The 18,286-nt window shown below is 34.6% G+C and overlaps 1 long non-coding RNA gene across 1 annotated transcript in view; it reads left to right on the top strand.

Annotated features, from left to right (window-relative positions):
- The window catches only part of LOC110176284 (uncharacterized), a 344,989-nt gene that overhangs the window by 245,846 nt on the left and 80,857 nt on the right, over nucleotides 1–18,286 (top strand). The window lies entirely within an intron of this gene.

The raw sequence follows: 18,286 nt of genomic DNA, 5'->3' as shown, positions 1-18,286 counted from the left end.
GGGGTATTCCATGAGAGGGGATCGTGGACTGCCGGCTGCCAATAATGCAATGGAGAGGCGTGATAATGCAGTTTAGTCACTGCTGCCGCAATCTCTCTCCAGTTGGGGGTGCTGGGTAAGAGAAAGATGAGGGGGGATACAACGCTCTTCGACTGTCGTTAGTCAGCGCAGAGTTAGTGAAAAAAAAAAATATATATATATTCACGAACAACAAAAAATCAAACGTTAGATGAGGCAGAGCAAAGTACACTTGGAGAAACTATTTGGAAATAACAAAGGTACTTAAATTATATGTTGAAATGAATTACATTTTTATAAAGGTATTTTTGGTGTTACTAAGACTTTTATTAAGAAATATTTATATATTTTATATATATTTAGAAAGAAAGAAAATGTAGTAAAAAATTAAAACCTAAGGCCAAACATTTTAAACCATTTGCTATTCTAATAAGAGATGATTTTAAAAATATATTTGATTCTTAGTTGTATTAATTTTATACATATATCTTAAGCCGCATTTTCGCTGTTAAAATACATGTTTAGATTATTTAAAAAATATAATTTTTTGACATGTTTAACCCTTGGAAGGTATTTTAATTTCATTCAGAAGATTGAAACGCTTTGAAGGAGTAATTTCCGCCCCTATAAATCATATATATTTTTGATCAGCATCAAAAGCCGAGTCAATCTAGACATCTTCGGCATACATTTTTTTAAAAATTTTTTTTTGTCAAAATTTTATCACTTTACTTCGTTGTCAAAAATTGAGAAAATTTTTATTTTATTTAAATTTTAAATGCTGTATGAAGATCTATTAATTTAATAAAAACTAATATAGGAAAGCTTTCCAAATGAAAATAAATGCTTTTTTGGCTTAGTTAGTGGTTTTAAAGCATTGATTAATTGAAAAAAATAATTTGAAATAAATGGTTCAATAATTATAATAAAAAATATTTCTAAAACCTTTTCTTAGCTAATCTATACATAATATATTTGTTATACAAGAAAATAAGTAAGAATTAAGATTAAGACTCTTAATTTGAACTGCATTTTCTGAATTTCTTAGAATATATGGTTAAATAATTATTATTATTATACTTATAAATACAAATATATACATTTAATTAGTTTACACTGAGTTCTATTACATATTAATTTAAAACAAATACATTTCCATCGAATTCATATATTTTTTTATAAAGCTTTAAAAAGTCAAAAGTCTAGACCACTTTAGTTGACAAATCTCCTTAATCAATTATAATTCAAACCTTCAATTTTTTCAATGGTCAATCATCAGGCTTTTGTTGTTCTTTCTATATTTATTATTTTTTTCTGTTTGCTAAATAACCGCCAAGTCTTGTCAACGACAGATTTCAGTGATGACTTCGAATCAATCAAAATCAATCGAACCATCGAACCAAGTTATGGCCATGGAGAGTAACTAAATAGGGTTCTCCTCACCATTCCTGGCTAATGGTCAGCCGCCTGCCACCAGCTGCTGCTCTGTCCCAGTCCCAGTCTCTGTCCCTGTCTCTATTTCAGTCTCTGTATATCCAGTACCCCCTACCTTTTTTCTCTCAGTGCAATCGATAGACGGCAATCAGCGCAGTCACAGCTACGTGGCCTCCGCCGTCTAACGGATTGAGTGACTGACTGCCGCCGCCTCAGCTGCAGAAAATTCAAGGCATTGAGGGGCGGTGAAGAAAAACACCTCAAAAAAGAAAAAAAGAAAAATAGTGGCTAAGAGAGGGGTAAGGAGTCTTGGCCGCGGCTTAGATCTACGTGCAATATGCAGCACTTGGCACGATATTATTCGCTGTTGGTTTTAAATCATTTAACTTGGCTAGGAGACGACGATGAGGATGATGATGACTGAGAGACTGCAAACTCCAAAGCAACGACTATGACTCCAAGGAAGGCGCAAGACACTTAAAACGTGATCGAAAAATGATGTTGCACCAACCGCAAGCTAGCTTCCCCCAAAGAAACCCCAGAATCCCAGCATCCCAAGCTTAATAAACAGGGAGAAATATAGAGATTTAAAGCTTAGAAATATTTTAAAATATTTAAGAAAAGAAAATAAAGAGCTTAAGTAATATAATATATTATTAAAGCCTTCTAAGATCAGCTTAAAATATTATCTTAGCGCTGATTTTACTTCTATTTTCTTAGTGTAACTCTCCTTAACTTTGAATTCTGAGCTCTAGAGTTCCTTCTGAGTCCTGAGTCTGCATCTGCATCTCGGGGAAAATTCTGACAGTGCGGGGGAAATAAGGTCACGTGCAAAATATGTTTGTGGTGGTTTCGTACTTGGGACTTGGACTTGGACTGGGATCCATAGCTCCCCCGAGAGATGTTAATGATTTGCAGCTCTCGACTTTAGAACGCTGGACTTTGGGTCGGTCAGCGGCAACAATTTTGCATATTTCGCCAGCTCTGGCAAAAAGATAGTGGGTAATATGCTCGTTAATGTGCCCAATGCTGCTCCTCCACCTCCTCCTCATCCTCATCCTCCTCGACTTGAGTTGGGTTCAAAAAACCAGGAAGTGACTCAACAAACACAACAACACAAAACAGCAATGGAGGTGAAAAATATGACTTGGTTATTTATTGTTGAAGTGTTGCAGTGCAAAAGTGGGGCCAAAAACTTCAGCTTTTCGGGGTATTTAGACTGTGATTTATTTTGGCCAACTCGGCGGGCGGTGCGAACGAAAATCCAACACCAAAATTGTATTGAACTGCAGCGAAAACGGGGGTAACCACATACCATATACACCACCAAGCCAATCCATCCATTCTGGCTTAGACTACACAATAAGCCATAATTATCAAATGCCAAACTGATCGGATTCGGTAGAGAAGAGAACCTCCTGAGAACCTCAAAATATATATATGTGTGTTTCAGGGGCCAATTGCCAATGTCAGAGGAATCATAATTCATTAAAATTAGTGAAGATTTGGGTACACAGGGGAATAAATATTAATTGGGGTTGCTTAAAAGAAGATTCACGAGAATTAAAGGTGAAGCGGATTAAGACTTATGATTGCTAAGGATTTATTAATCTGAAATTAATTCATTAGCAAACCCCAATTAAGGAAATTGGGTTAATTTTAAGGCATTTGGAGTTAAATTTAGGAGTCTTAAAACATGGAATACGTTTATTAATTCACTTTGAATTTTTTATTTAAGACTTTAAGAACAAGCTTTTTAAATATGCTTAATAATTATTTGACCACATATATTCCGGTTACTGAGTTAAATATCTTAAAGAAATCATCATAAGGTTTAAAAAGAAATCCCTAAATTTCTTTACCAAAATTCCGGGAAATCATCTTGGTTCATTAACTTGTTCTTAACCATATCTCCTGATATCCGGACATCCCGATTATAACTACTCATTACTAATGCGATTTAAAAGACCCATCATACTATGACCTCAAATCTTCTTAAATATTTGAATAATTGTATCTTTCCATAACCAATTGTGAAGCTTATGTAACCTGGAAGTCCTCGTCAGTCCCCTATATCATTTCTGAATAGATAATCTCTCATGCTAATGCCTTCTCACGCCTCCTGTCTTTCCCCACGATCCTCCGAGTGCTTCGAACCACAAAAAAATAAAAGGAAAATAAATATATATCCACTGTCACATATAGCCTAGACCCTTCTCAATCAATTTTCGATTGGTAACATAACTGCAGGCAAACACAAATCGAATGAGCGAGCAAACATCTAAGGTGCTCCAGAGCAAATCCGACAAATCGAGGGGGTAACCGAGGTATCCGGGGTAACCGGGGTATATGGGGTTCCTGCTCCAAATGCTGATCGCTGTCCGAATCGATAAAATGCACCGCGATCCGTGCGGCACACATCAAATTAGTTATTAATTGAAGTGGAAAGTTCTCAGAATGTGTACGCTCAGCGGGCGGTCAACGCGCATGCGTCTTGGACTGCGATTGGGACTGCGACTTGGAGTTGGACTTGGACTTGGACAGGGAGTCGGACTTAGAGTTGGAGTCGGGATTGGTATTGAGTTTTTTCGGTGAGGAGGATACCAGAGAGCTACCTCACCAGCATTCTACATCGTACCTGCCTGTTACTCGCGGGGTCTTCGGTCTCGTTTGTTCGCTGCCTTGTTAACCATTTAACCTGTTTTAGCCTGCACTTGGGGAAAATATTGAGAATTTGTTGGGCATTACTTCGATTGGGTTTTAATAAGGATAGGGAAGAAAATAAAAATGTAAGAAAATGATTGAAACATTTGATATAGATATCTATTTAAAAAATATCAGTATTATTGGAAAGCAAGATTTAATAACTTTGTCATATAATTTAATATTTATGGCTACAAAATCTGTTATTTTATCCTTTGACAAAAATCTAAATATAAAAAAGAAAAATATAATTTATAGAATAAATTATAATAAAACATAATAACTATATTAAGATAATAATAATATAATATTTAATAAAATAAAATATTAATATAATATAAAATGAAAAATACAAATCATTTCAAGTGATTATCGTCGATATATATAATTGAAAATATCGTAAAATACTAATTAAAAAGACTGTGAAATGTAGTATTAACATTAAACTACAGAAAATATTTAATTTTGTTAAATAGAATTGTGAAATAAAATTTTACATTTTTGTTATCCAAACGTTGTTCCTTTTTCCGAATATTTCAGTACGACATATCGAGAAAAATATCGATTTATAGGACATACATACCAAAACGATATATTATCGATAAAGAATCTTCCCTTGCTTTTAATTTTAATCGAATGTGATTATATGTATATTTTTTCGTTATCTATATTTTCCTTTTAAACATATTCCTTAATTATCTAATAACAACCTCATTTCATTATTTTAATATTATCCTTAATTATCTTATCTCATGATCTTAGAATTGGAAACATTTCCTCCTAAGTATTAAAACTAGGACACTTTACCCACATTTTCTTCCTGTGCATCCTTCCTCCTTCACTCTCTTTTTCGGTTAACCGCTTCGCTCGCTGTGAGCGCGCATTTAAATTTTCATTTATTATGGAAAATGCCATGGCGCATTTCTAATTTGAGTCATGTGACCAAAAACAGTTTTGTCCTAGTTGTCGCCCGTGTGCCAATAGCTCCTGCAAAAGCCACAAAACGTTTTTGAACAATTGGTGAATGGCTGGCCATAAATCTTTTATTTCTTTTGGAGCTCAATGGATGGATGGAGGGAGGGAGGGATGGAGGGGGAAAATCCATGAGAAAGTATGTGGGGAGCAGCAGCAAAGAAGTAGCAGTAGCCGCTGTCTGCGGATCTGCAGGTCTGTTTGTTTGCCTGTCATTAGAAAGAGCCAAGTCGCGTTGGGAAAAGAAAAGATCCCAATCCGAGCGTCGTCGTCGGATGGTGGAGAGAGGAGAGACACTAGACCGAAAGTCTACGCTCACTTGTGCTTCTTTAGATTGGACTCGAAACTCGGCTCAAGTGCACTTGTACGCCAAAACAAGCCACGTCACTTTGGCCACCCCACCACCACCACCACTCCACCGCCATTCCCGTGCCCCATTTGGTGGAGCAGCACCACCGCGCTCCACTCGAATCCACTTCATGCAACTCACATGCGGCGTCATCATCGGCGAATGGCCATCACATCAAATCGCAAGGAGTTTCAAAATTACACAGAGCACAATTATTAGATAGATTGAGAAAGTAAAATTCGACTTAAAGTTGGGGTTTAATTTACGATATAACTCTTTTACAAAAAATTTGGTTTAAAGATATATTACATTTATTAATAGAACCTAAATAGAGTTATAATATATCATGAAATCTAACTCTTTAAGGTTTTAAAAAGAATTTGGTTTAAAAATATATTAAACTTATTTATAGATCCTTTTTAGATCTTAGGAATTCTTAAGTAAAATCACAACCGATTCTCTGGAATCTATAAAGATCTCTATATATATTTCCTCTGATCAATATCAATTTATTCTTCAATATTCAATATTTATTTCTATAGATCTATAAAGATCTCTATAGATTTCCTCTATTGATTTCCCATAAAATTCCCTTAACTTTTCTTCCTGTGCACCTTCTTCCTCATCTCTCTTGACCAAAAAGCTGAAAAACAGTAACAACAAACGGTCAGCTTTTTGGCTTTCACTCGACATCTCGTTAAGTGTCTTGTAAATGGCATTGTTTTCGTTTTTCATTCAAAAATCTGTGTCTGTCTGCCTCGTCTGCCAAGCTGGACAATGGCATTTCAGTTTCTGAAGACATTTTACAAAAAAAATGTGCTGGACCGCATTGCCCTAGACCGTCATCATATTTGTCATAAACTTCATAAAATTTGTTGCCCTGAAAAAAATAAGAGTCCAAGTCTTTTGGTATCAGGTGTTCCATCTGCAATGTGTGGGGACTTGATGCCAGCCAGGCAGGCATTGCATTAGCATTTGGATTTACATAATTATGTTTATCTATATGTGTTCGTTCGGCCTACATATATCAGCAAGGGGTTTGCTCAATATCAAAAAATTTTATGCTGAATTATCATAAGATGGGGCTGTATTAAGATACCAAAAGGCAGAGATCACTTGGCCATTATCATACAAATGGTGCACAATATTGATCAGAGTTTGGGATTTCACCAGAAATATGCATGTAATGGTTGAATCTTATCTCTGATTACAATGATCGAGGGGCAGAAAGCAAAGTTAAAGCGTGAAATCAAATGCAAAAGCTTATTTAAGAAATGAAAATGAAATATAAAAGGTAATCTAATACCCATATTTAAGTTTACTATTAATTAAATTACAATATATATATCGAAAGTAATCGAAGGGGAAAGATATAATTAAGTTCTCTTAATATTTCGTGATTAATATTATAGTAAATATATTTAAACAATCATTAATTCAAAAAACTAAACCCACTTATCGTATCGATCGAGAAAGGTAGAAACCTGTGAAATCAAGTGCAAAACCTTGGACGGATTGTGATTGATCTTGATTGATCGTTTGCCTAGGCAAAGATCATTTATTTCTTTGGCCCTGTCCGGCGGCTCCTGAAAAGTTCATGACTCAAGGATCATCTATAATTTGCTTTCTAAAATATATACCCTCCTGTGATCGATGACAAGGAGTTTAGTTGTGGATCGTCGATCGTCGATCGTGTGTTGTGCCATTCATTGAGGCATTTAATTGTCATGCGACAAAATGCAAAAATCTTTACAAGTAAACTGCAGCCGGTGATCTTGCGGTTCAAAAGACCACAGACATGACTCTCCCCGCTCTTCTGATCTTGAACATGACCGTGATCGAGGATCGGCATCGGCATCGGCATCGGGAATCGGCATCGGCATCGACATTGCGATTTTGGTGATCGGTGATCGGTGCCTTGGCCTCCTTCATGACTTCCACTTTAAATGAGCTCGCATGTTTGCAATGCCCCTATAATACCCTTTTTTTGTGGTATGTGGAGGGATTTTAATTAAGAAATTAAATGGGTTTTGTGGAAATAAATGGAAAATTAGAAAATATTAGAATATTTAATCATGAGATTTAGGTATGGAAATGTACAGAGATATGTTCTTTATAACAACGGAATTCAGCTTCGTTGATTTATTTACATAGTGAGAATCTTGCTTAGGAATTTGTATTTTATAAATTTATGATTTAAATCCAACCAAGAGCTATTAAAGGCCTTGGAAATAATCAAATAGTATAGTAGTAGTGTATACTATTCCTTATATATTCTATAAATTCAATAGCATTCTATAAATTTTCCATCTTTTTATACTTTGATATCCTTACCTAATCTTTTAATGCCTTAATTTACAATCTAGTAAGGGTAACTTAAAGAGTAATCCCCACTTCGACCTTCACTGTCTGCCTTTCTTTCGTGTCTTATTTTTTTTTTTTTTTTATACTTTACTTAACCCAGACTCTAATTCGAATTGGCGAACTGCATTGACTTGTCCGCTGACTTTTCATACATTCAATTCAATTAAACAAATTTCTGGTCGGTGGCTGCTGCTGGCCCGCTCTCTCGCGAGCCAAACTTTTCTATTTGGCCCCAAAAAAATAGGTAAAAGAGCGGGGAAAACCAAACCAAAAAACAAAAATAAAACAAACAAACAAACAAGACCCAGGCAACAAAGTGTTAAGACAAACGTGCAACGGTTTGGGCTCAGTACCATTCACTTTTGGCTCGTTTTAAACTGGAGTTAAGTGCTATTTGAGGTAAGAATTTCATTACGTACTCCGTACGTGTGCGCTTTGCGCCTTGGGTTTTTTTTTTCTTTCTGTGACTGGTGTCCCCGCCGTATACCCAACTTTTTTTTGTACTATTTTTTATTTTGGGAGGGGAGTCAAACTTTTCGGGGACTTCCCATAAGTAACCCAAACTTAGCATTGCACACACTGGGGAAAAATGGGGGTGTAAATATGAAGGGAATGCTGGTTTTAATTCTAATTTAATCTATTAAATATAGAAATAGAGAAAGAGATATAGAGGTAGAGACTGAAAGAGAGAGAGAGATATAGAGATAGAAAGAGAGAGAGAGAAAGAGAGAGAGAGAAAGAGAGAGATATAGAAATGAAGATAGAAAGATAAAGAGATATAGAGATAAAGGTAGAGATAGAAAGAGAGAGCGACATAGAGAGTTAGAGAGCTAGAAAGCTAGAAAGCTAGAAAGCTAGAGAGCTAGAGAGCTAGAGAGCCATAAAGAGATATAGAAATATAGAGATATAGAGATATAGAGATATAGAAAGTTAGAGAGTTAAATAGCTAGAAAATTAGAGAGTTAAATAGCTAAAGAATTAGAGAGTTAGAGACTTAAAAGGATAGAAAGATTGATAGCTTGAAAGATAGTTTTATTCAAGGTTCATGATAAGGAAATGTACTTATATATATTTTAGGAAGTATTTTATATTGCCTTGGGATCTTAAAAGAATGTCTTTAAAACAAATTAAACCTGAATATTTATATTTCTTTAAAACTTGTAATATAATTTCGCACTTTAAAGAAGATGCTTAGAATCCTTTTAAAGATTTATCCCTCTAAAGGCCACAATAATGACAGTTATCTAATAAAGTTAACTATATTCTTTACTCTCGATCTGCATACTGTAAGCTTTATATTCTTGATACTTAAAAGAAAAAGTTTTCCTCAGTGACCGATGGCAGAGATGCAACTCGGACTGCGACTGCGACTCCGACGACGACGACACGTTTGCATTTTGAAAAGTCACGACCCACTTAGCCAGCCATGAGTAACGTAACGCTAACGGACGGGACGGGAGGGGACGGGATGGGACGTAAGGCAAATGGCCAGCGTCTAGTACTTGGCCAAGTGTTTGTTTTTCTATAAACAAATCGGAATCGAGCTTCAGCCCAATGGCATGGAATCGGAATCGGAATCGGAACGCGACGATCTGCTAACGAAGCAACCGAAACGCACCTCTCTCAAGGCAGTCCATTCGAATCAAATCCAAAAAAACCGATACAATCCAAGATCCCATTGGATCTGTGTGAGTCACCTGGAGATGCGTTGATTAATTGCCCAACTGACAACGGTGTGGAACCGCAAAAAAAGCTCTACAAATCCCAGGCTCAGGCTAAAGTGAAATCTCACAGACCTCGCTTTTTATGTTTGTTCGTTTTTCAACAAACATTTTTCCACAGCATCGATCGTGTGAAGAAGAAAGTGAAGTTCACAGGCATCGACAACACACAACACAACAAAAACCTTAACAGAAAATAAACCTTTCTTGTGTATAAGTAGTAACAACAATAGCTGATAAAACAAATACATTTGTCGCCTGGGAGAGAAATGTAAAGATGGTTATTCAAAACCAGCCTCACAGACTGTGATTTATTTGCTTGCCAGAAACATTGGCTGGGTTTAAACGATGCGGGAAATTCTAACAACAAAAGCTATACCAATTTGACGTTTAACCACAGACAAAAAGTCAGGTCTAGAGCTGAAAGCCAAAGCCAAAGCCAAAGCCAAAATGCTCGTGACCGTTAGACAAATAATATTAAAAATCAGCCACGATGGCGAAGGGGTCCAAAAAATTAGAGAAATAGAGACATTGTCGCCGCGGCACAACATCATCAACAGCTATTGAAAGAGCCCGAAAGCCGAGAGCCAAAAGCCGAAAGCCAGTTCATTTACATTTACATAAAACCAAAACCCAAACCGAAAACCAAGACCCCATGATGATGGCCAAAAAAGAAACCCATCAGCAAAAGAAGAAGACTGCTGGGGTTGTGTCGGTTCCTAAAACGCATTTTTCCACTGTCGCCGCTGCACGCACGCGCTCATAAATCAAAAGCCAACTTGTTTATAACTGAAAGCGATCAATTAAAACGTTAACGCAAAAAAAAAAAGCCACAGCCAAGAATCGGTGGAAACAAAAAAACAACAAACCAAACTAAAAGACTGAAATTCAGTTGGGAAGATGAGAGCGTTGATCGTTGATCGCCGATCGCGATGCTTGATCGTGCCGAATTTGAAAACTGGCCAACAACGGATCTCTTTTGGCCAGGTTTTCTCCCAAATTCTGTATAAAAAGCATCAACGAAACAAATGGGACAAGGGGAAGTTGAAACATTTAAGTAAATTCCAGTTAAAAAAAAGAGTTAAAGCTGTTAACTGCATTTCGGTGTCAACATTATGGCTAAATGAATTGGGGTTTTATGGTCACCATCGAAAGCTAATCAATTGTTCGGCCCGAATGAGTCAACACATTGGCTGTGTCTCTTTCTCTCTTTCCTTGATCGAAACGGACAATTAAATGTTGGAGAAAATGTTGAATATTCTGATTTTTATGATTACTCAATGGGCAGAGTATGATTAAGTTGCTTTAACAAATGGACAGGCTTAACGTGTGATTGAAGATATGCCTTCGAAGGAGGGGGTTTTTTGGGGGAGAGAAGTTAAAGGTAACTTAGAGGGGGGTTTATAAATTGTAGAAAGTGATGTTTTTTATGTATTTTTGAAATGACAAGTGAAAACTATATATTTTAAAGTGATATAGAGAGTATATTTACTTTTAAAATGCATTAGTAAAAGAAAAAAGAAATTATATATCAGGAAACTTGCCTTAAGGTGAAACAGTGTATTGTTGACTTCTTTTATTTCTATTTTTTTTTTTTTTGTATATTTTGTATCTTAAAAAAATACCTTTTTAAATATTTATATTTTGCATCTTCTAAATTCTTCTTTTAATATTTATATTTTCCATTAATTAAATACGGACTTAACTATTTATATTTTCTATCTTACTAAATACGTCTTTAAATAGTAATATTTTGTATCTTATTAAATACTTCTTTTAGATATTTATATTTTATTTCTTATTAAATACTTGTATTGTGTATTATTATGTATTATTTATTATTATATATTAAGTAATATTATGTTTTATGTATTATTATTGTAATATATGTATTATGTATTTTACCTTATTAAAAACCTCTTTAAATATTTGTTAACCTCAAATCTGTAAGACACTTAATTTGCCTTAAATTTTTGTATAATTATCTCAGCCATCTAACGGCATAAAATCTGAGGTAAAACATTTAAACTTAAGCTTTTTAGCTGAAACAAAATCATACCTTATCGGTCAGAGGCGTCTTGACCATCTACACCACGCAGGAAGATGCAAGAGGATGCAGGAGCATGCAGGAAGATACAGAAAGATGCAGGAAGATGCAGGAGCATGCAGGAAGATGCATGAGGGGATGCTGCTCAAGAACCTTGAAGCAAGTCAGATCTTTGCGCACGATCACAAATTCCAGTTGCCCAATCGAGCGCTAAAACGTCGAGACATCGGATCGAAGAGTGCCTCCTGTCGCAAGCTTTCTCTTTGCCATTTTTACCACCATTCGATGCTTATCTCTGGAAACTTGCAACACCCCGAAAAGAAAAAAAAAAACAATGTTGTCTTATCAGTCAGCATAAGGAAGAAGCGGAGGGGGAAAGCACCTTGACAACACCCCTGCTAAGGCCATGGAAATAACATACTTACTCCTCGTATTTTCGTACTCATATCGCGCATTATCAATAATGTGCAATGCTACAGCTCATAAAATGCAGCCAGCAAAAATATTAAATATTTTACGCTGACCAAAGAAGAAGGAACTGCAACTCAGGGATCGGATCGGATCGGATGGCTTTTTGCCTTGATCAGGTGCCGCCAAGGTAGATCCCCAGCGAACACTTAGCAAAGTAAAGCTTGGACTACAGAGCCAGGCGAGGCTCCTTGAAAAACACTTAGAGAAAAGTATAAGCTAGAATTTATGGAAAATTCTTTGCTAATTTGTTAAGCTTAATTAGATAGCAAAGTTTATAATTAAGCAGCTTTGTCAACACAAATTTCACGCCTTTTAAAAGCTGACAATACAACTTGCTTTGTTGTTTGCTTGCCAATCATTATTCATTTAATGATATTGCTCATTTTGCATATTTACAAATGAATTCATTAAATTATGAATGGATTTATTAATGACTTTTTTGGATAAAGAATGTTATAATGAGATTCTAATAAAATTTTAAGTAAACAAAGTCATATGTAATAATTGATTTTTAGAGCATAGATCTTGATATAAGAAAGTACTGTACAAAAAAGGGTTCTAACGAATATTTAACACTTTTTATCTTTACTTTGAATAATAAAATTAAAGAAGAATTATGCAAAATTCATATTTATTAATTTCCGAATTATATTTATATAAGAAAGTACTCAGAAATAAAAGGTTTTTATAGAATATTGAATACTTGCCGTAAGTTGATTTAAAATAATAGTTATACCACCTTATCTTTATTTCCAAAGTTAAGTAAATCTATTAATCTTAAATCAATATTTATTATTTTACAAATTATCTCTTAATAGGAAAGTACTTAGAAATAAGAATTTCATAGAGTGTTAAAAACTTCTAATAATTGTACTTGGAATTATAGCTGTATTTCTCTAATTAAGTTCTTAAAACAACGGAGTTTCTTGAATCTTAAATTCATATTTATTAATTTAGAGTTAATTCATAATTCTTTCATCAATTTTTTCCCTGTTTCGTTGATGCTCAAGAAGATTCCCCTGTGCACCTTCGATAACCAGGACGAAGACGATCCCGATGCGTGCGGTGCGATAAGCAGCCGATGCAAAACCATTAATTAGGAGCTGCAGCAGATACCTGTGTGTACCTGTGGAAGTGCCCTCTCTCTCACTCTGTCTCTACTAATATCTCTCGCTCTCTCTCTCTGTTCGCTCGAAATTAAGGCTTTAATCGTGCATGAAAATACGTGAAACTTACGCGTCTTTGGGGACTTCCCCCTTCACAACCTCCTGGGCCTCCTTCTTCGTCAGATGCAACGTGATCGCGATAAGATAAACTGCATACAAATTTGCTTTTATGCAGAGTCAGGAGGGGTTTTTTTTTTCTTCTCTTTTTTACTTTTGGTGATGAAGCTGAAGGGGGATCTCTGGGATGTGAAGTGAAAATGATTATTATTATTATTATTTATGCAGGGTATCAAATATTCCCTCAACGCGTGTGTCAACGGCCCGGTGTCTGTCATTTATTTCAATGAAAACAATCAGCACTGACTGCACAGGGTCCGCTCTTGTGGGCTCATTAATCGGCCGGCAATATGTCAATGTCGCGGCACTATATATATATATATATGTATATCTTTACCTCCAAGCTTCTCCTTTGGTTTGTCGATGAGTATGATGATGATGAAAATAATGATGAAAGTGATGATGAGGTTGAGGAGTTTGAGTATGATGATGATGATGATGGGTTGGGTCGTCGACCATAAACCTAAACCCATTTTCCATTTGCAATTTCACAGTTGCATATGAAGCGTTTGCAGTGCAAAATTATCAAAGGTAACTGTAAAAGATTTATTAAATAAAAGGAAAAAGTAAACGAATGAAAAATACTCTATAGGAAAACATACAATAAAAACTACTTAAAGATAAGATGAATAACGCTAAAAACAATATATGTTTGCAAAGTAGTAATCTGAAAACCCATATTATTATTTTTAGCGTTATATTATCAAAGGTAACTGTAAAAGATTTATTAAATAAGGAAAAGTAAACGAATGAAAAATACACTACAGAAAAATATTTAAAAAAAGAAAAATTTGAAAATAAGATGAATAACGCTACAAATAATATATATTTGAAGAGAAGTAATCTGAATATATATATTATTTCAAGCTTAATTTAATTATTTTGAAATTATACAAGAATTGTTTAAGAGATGTATTAAATTCCTATATATATTTGAATTATTTTGAAATATATATCTTAAAAATTCCTAATTATATAATTAATCAATTAATTTTTTTTTTTTCGAAATTCTTTCCACCCCATTAGCACTTTTTTTTTACGGTTAGCAATACTATTAATTTCCAGGCAATAAATCAAATCCAAATTCCTCCCCCCTGTATTTCCAACTGTGAAAATACCAATTTTCCAGCTAAATCATGGGCCACAAAAAATGAAATACAATTCCCGGCATGAAGAGTATTTCCACATGGCAAAATTTCCCCCTTTTCTACCTTTAGATGATTGTTTAATGCTGCCTCCTCTCTTCTCTCGTTATACCCTCACCAAATTGGCATTACTTTGGCTAAAATAAAAATCACTCCTCTCAACCCTCACGATCCTCCATCGCCGGCGACTATCTCTTTGCATCTGCGTTGAAGCGCGAAAATTGCAAACCAATGTTGTTTTGACAATGTGCAATAATTTGTAGTCAATTTTATGTGTCTACCGTCGATTCGGTTGGTTCAGGTTCGCTTGTTTTTTTCGGAAAATCCTCCTCCCCTTCGCTTCCCTCTTCCCACAGGGGCACAACACAATTTATGGCTGGTAAATTAGCAAGAAATGGAAATTAAGAAAAATGTTGCTTTTATTGCAAACAGTTGTGTAGTCAGTCGTCTTCCAATAAAAGCATATTTATTTATACATTGGGAAGGCACATGGAACATGGAATATACGAAGGAACCAGTCTCGACTTTTACGACCCTCGATTCGTTTGGAGTCTAATGAGGCAAGTGTGGTGTGGTGTGGTGGTGTGGCATGGTGGGTGCAATGATTGGGTGGCTACCTAATTGACGGCAGTTGCACATGGGAAAATATATCTACATATATACATATATGCTTCTGCCACCTCCTAATGAGATTCCCTCTTCGATTTGTACTTTTTTTTTTCTTCACCTCACTTCCTCCTCTCTAATTTGGTAGCTCCTCCTTTCCCTTTTCAGCCTTTTGATAGATGGCCAAAAAGTTCAGACTGATGGCTCTGGCATTAGCACTAAGCTTTAGCCGGGGCCAAGCACTTTGATTTGACTTTGGGCCCCGAAAATGGAAAAAGAAAAAATTTGCCGAAACGAAAACCAGAGCGAAAAAAAAAAAGAAAAACTTCTAAACTGCAGTCAGGGAAATTTTTGATGTAGGTTTTTTTTGGGACCAAGAAGGAAACCTGTGTGAGAAATGGGGTTACAGGAGCGGCTTGAAGGCTCAAAGGGTTGATTTTTTATTCGAAAATTCAGCAGGAGATGAAACTTAAGCTTTAAAATGGCAGAATTTTGTGAAATTTAAAATATTTACTTAGTTTTTCATTAAAGTTAAATCTTTTTTAGGCTCTTTTCCTTATCATATTTCTGACTAAAAAAATTAATTATAAAAACTTTCAGCTTATAATATTTTGTAATTATTTATTTTTCTTTTGAATAAAATCATAATTTTTAGTTCTAAGCATCAGGAATCTCAGAAAAGTCAGTTTGACGACTTAAAGGGTTACTTTTTTGGAATTACAGTAGGGTTTAAGATTTTAGCATAATATAAGTCTTTAAAACTATGTATATTTTATTATAATTCTTAAGTTTTAACACATTTAAAGCTTTCTGTGTCGGCTTTCCCTATAAACTCGTTATTTATGACACAATTCTTAATTTAAAAAAATGTATTTTCGATTATTTGACATTTATTTGTTTTAAACTTGAATAAAATCATATAATTATTAGTTCTAAGCTTATGAAATATCTTTAAAAATATTGAGTAAATTATTTATTGCTCCAAAAAAATTGTTAAAAATTCCACCTTTTGTCTAAGAATTCTGCCCTGTTTTCGCTTTAGTTTAAACCCAAGTTCTTCGAGGAGCAATCTATAAATAAAAGGCATCTCTTTTGACACTAAACTGACTTGTAAACCGAAATATTTACGTCGACTTGTTTTTGCTGCGTATGCCAAATGACAGACGGCGGAACCCTCCCAAGACGAACCCCCTCCAAAAAACAGAGGGTTCCAAAGGAAAAAAAGAAAAACCAGAGGAAAAAAAAGGAAACCCCGACCCCAAATGGGCCTCTAAACTTTCCTTAACCGAAAGGAAACAACGTGAACAAAAAAATTCAATTGAAAGTTTGCCTCTTGGATTGGCGGTGTCTGCAAAACTCTCCTTGGTTCCCACTTCAACTCATCCGTTACTTTGTAACAAATCCCACAGGCAAAATTGATAAAAATAAAGGGGGAAGAGATACTATATATATATGTATGTGGAATGTGGCATGTAGCTCTATATATGTGCCACAGGGTTCGGAGAAAGTAAAAGCAAAGAAAAGTTTTTAATATTTGACGTGTTTTTCTTTTTTTTTTTTTTGCAAAACTTTTCTAGGTTTTCGTTTTCCGTTTCGCATTGAAAAACGAAGAAAAAATGTATTGAAAAGGGTTTAGTTGGGGCTTGAACTTCTTTCTGTTGGTTAGGCCACAGACATGTGTGTATCCATTAGATACAATTTCCCCCCTGAATTTCCATTCCCATTCCTGTATCCCAAAGTTACACATCAAAGGCTGCCTGGCTTGCTAATGATTGATTGTAAAATTCGCTAATTTAAGCAATGCGAATTTATGTTTCGGCAGTTCGAAGGGGGGGACCTCCCATCAATTTTATTGCGCATTTAATTGATCATAAAAATTATTCATTCATCGGGAGGCTCCAGCAAACTCGTTTTCAGCAAAAAAAAAAAAAAAAAAATACTGCTCATTGACTTAAATAAAAAAAGCAAGCCGCAGCATGAGCACAGTCCAGCGATTTCAAAGATGAGATATATACGACTGCCATATAGATAGATATATCTTTAAGATATGCATGGGAAGTAGTAGGAGATATCGTCGCATAAATACCAAAGGCGGTGGAGGGAGGGAGAGCTCTCTTTCTCTGTTTAAAATTAATTCAAATGGAGCAATCATGGGTTGAGTGTGGTGTGGTGTGTGTGATGTGTGTGTGGTGCGAGGTTGGTGTGATGAGTTTGTTTAGAATCTTAAAAAGTGTGGAAATTATCAGGGGTTAATTAGATATTTTTTTAAAGGGAGTTTATTTAAAAAGTAAAAATAAAGTGAATCTAAGAAAATATATTATTTTTATAGGTATACCTAAAATAAATCTAGAAAAGGCGGAGATTTCATTTAGTTGAAGGTATTTAACTTATTTCTACTAGAACTTTGATTAATTAAATAAATTAATGAATGAGAACTGAAATAATCATCAGAAAAATGCGAAATTTAGATAATATTTATTATTTAATATAGCTATGTAAAATTATAAGCAGTTTTCTAATATATACTATTGTTAAAAGCTTCAAGCCTTTAACAATTTTACATTTAAACTGAATAGTAAGCATAAATTAAATGATTGCTAATGGTCTTTTAGAAAAGGGAAAGTTAAAGTTAAAGTCTTAGCAAAATACTTTGCTCTTAATAAAAATATTTATTATTTTACCTAATTAAAATTAGCTTTTAATAAAATATTTGTTCTTTAAGGAATACCAAAATATATTTATTGACCTCTAAGTTTAATACTTAGCTTTTAATAAAATATTTATTTGCAGTTTTAAAGTGAATAAAATATTTGTTCTTTAAGGAATACCAAAATATATTTATTGACCTCTAAGTTTAATACTTAGCTTTTAATGAAATATTTATTAGCAGTTTTAAAGTGAGCCATATTTACATACCTTTTTTTTTTTGGTTCTTAATAATAACTTATACACAAGAAATTGAATTTGAGCTGCAAAATAGTTAAATAAAAATATAATTTATAAGATTTTTGAAAGCCAAGCTCTATCCATGAGTTTTTACCATTTTTAAACCTCAATCTTTCTTGCATCCGTCATGGTTTTAATGTTTATCTTGCGGATTTTTTTACGTACGTAATAGAACACCGCTCTGACATAAACAAAACCAAACCGAAAGCTAAAAACAATAAAAACCC

Source organism: Drosophila serrata, unplaced genomic scaffold, assembly GCF_035046125.1.
Source record: "Drosophila serrata isolate PLE 108 unplaced genomic scaffold, ASM3504612v1 contig_272, whole genome shotgun sequence".
Taxonomy (NCBI): Eukaryota; Metazoa; Arthropoda; class Insecta; order Diptera; family Drosophilidae; genus Drosophila; species Drosophila serrata.
This window is presented reverse-complemented; position numbering and strand designations above follow the sequence as displayed.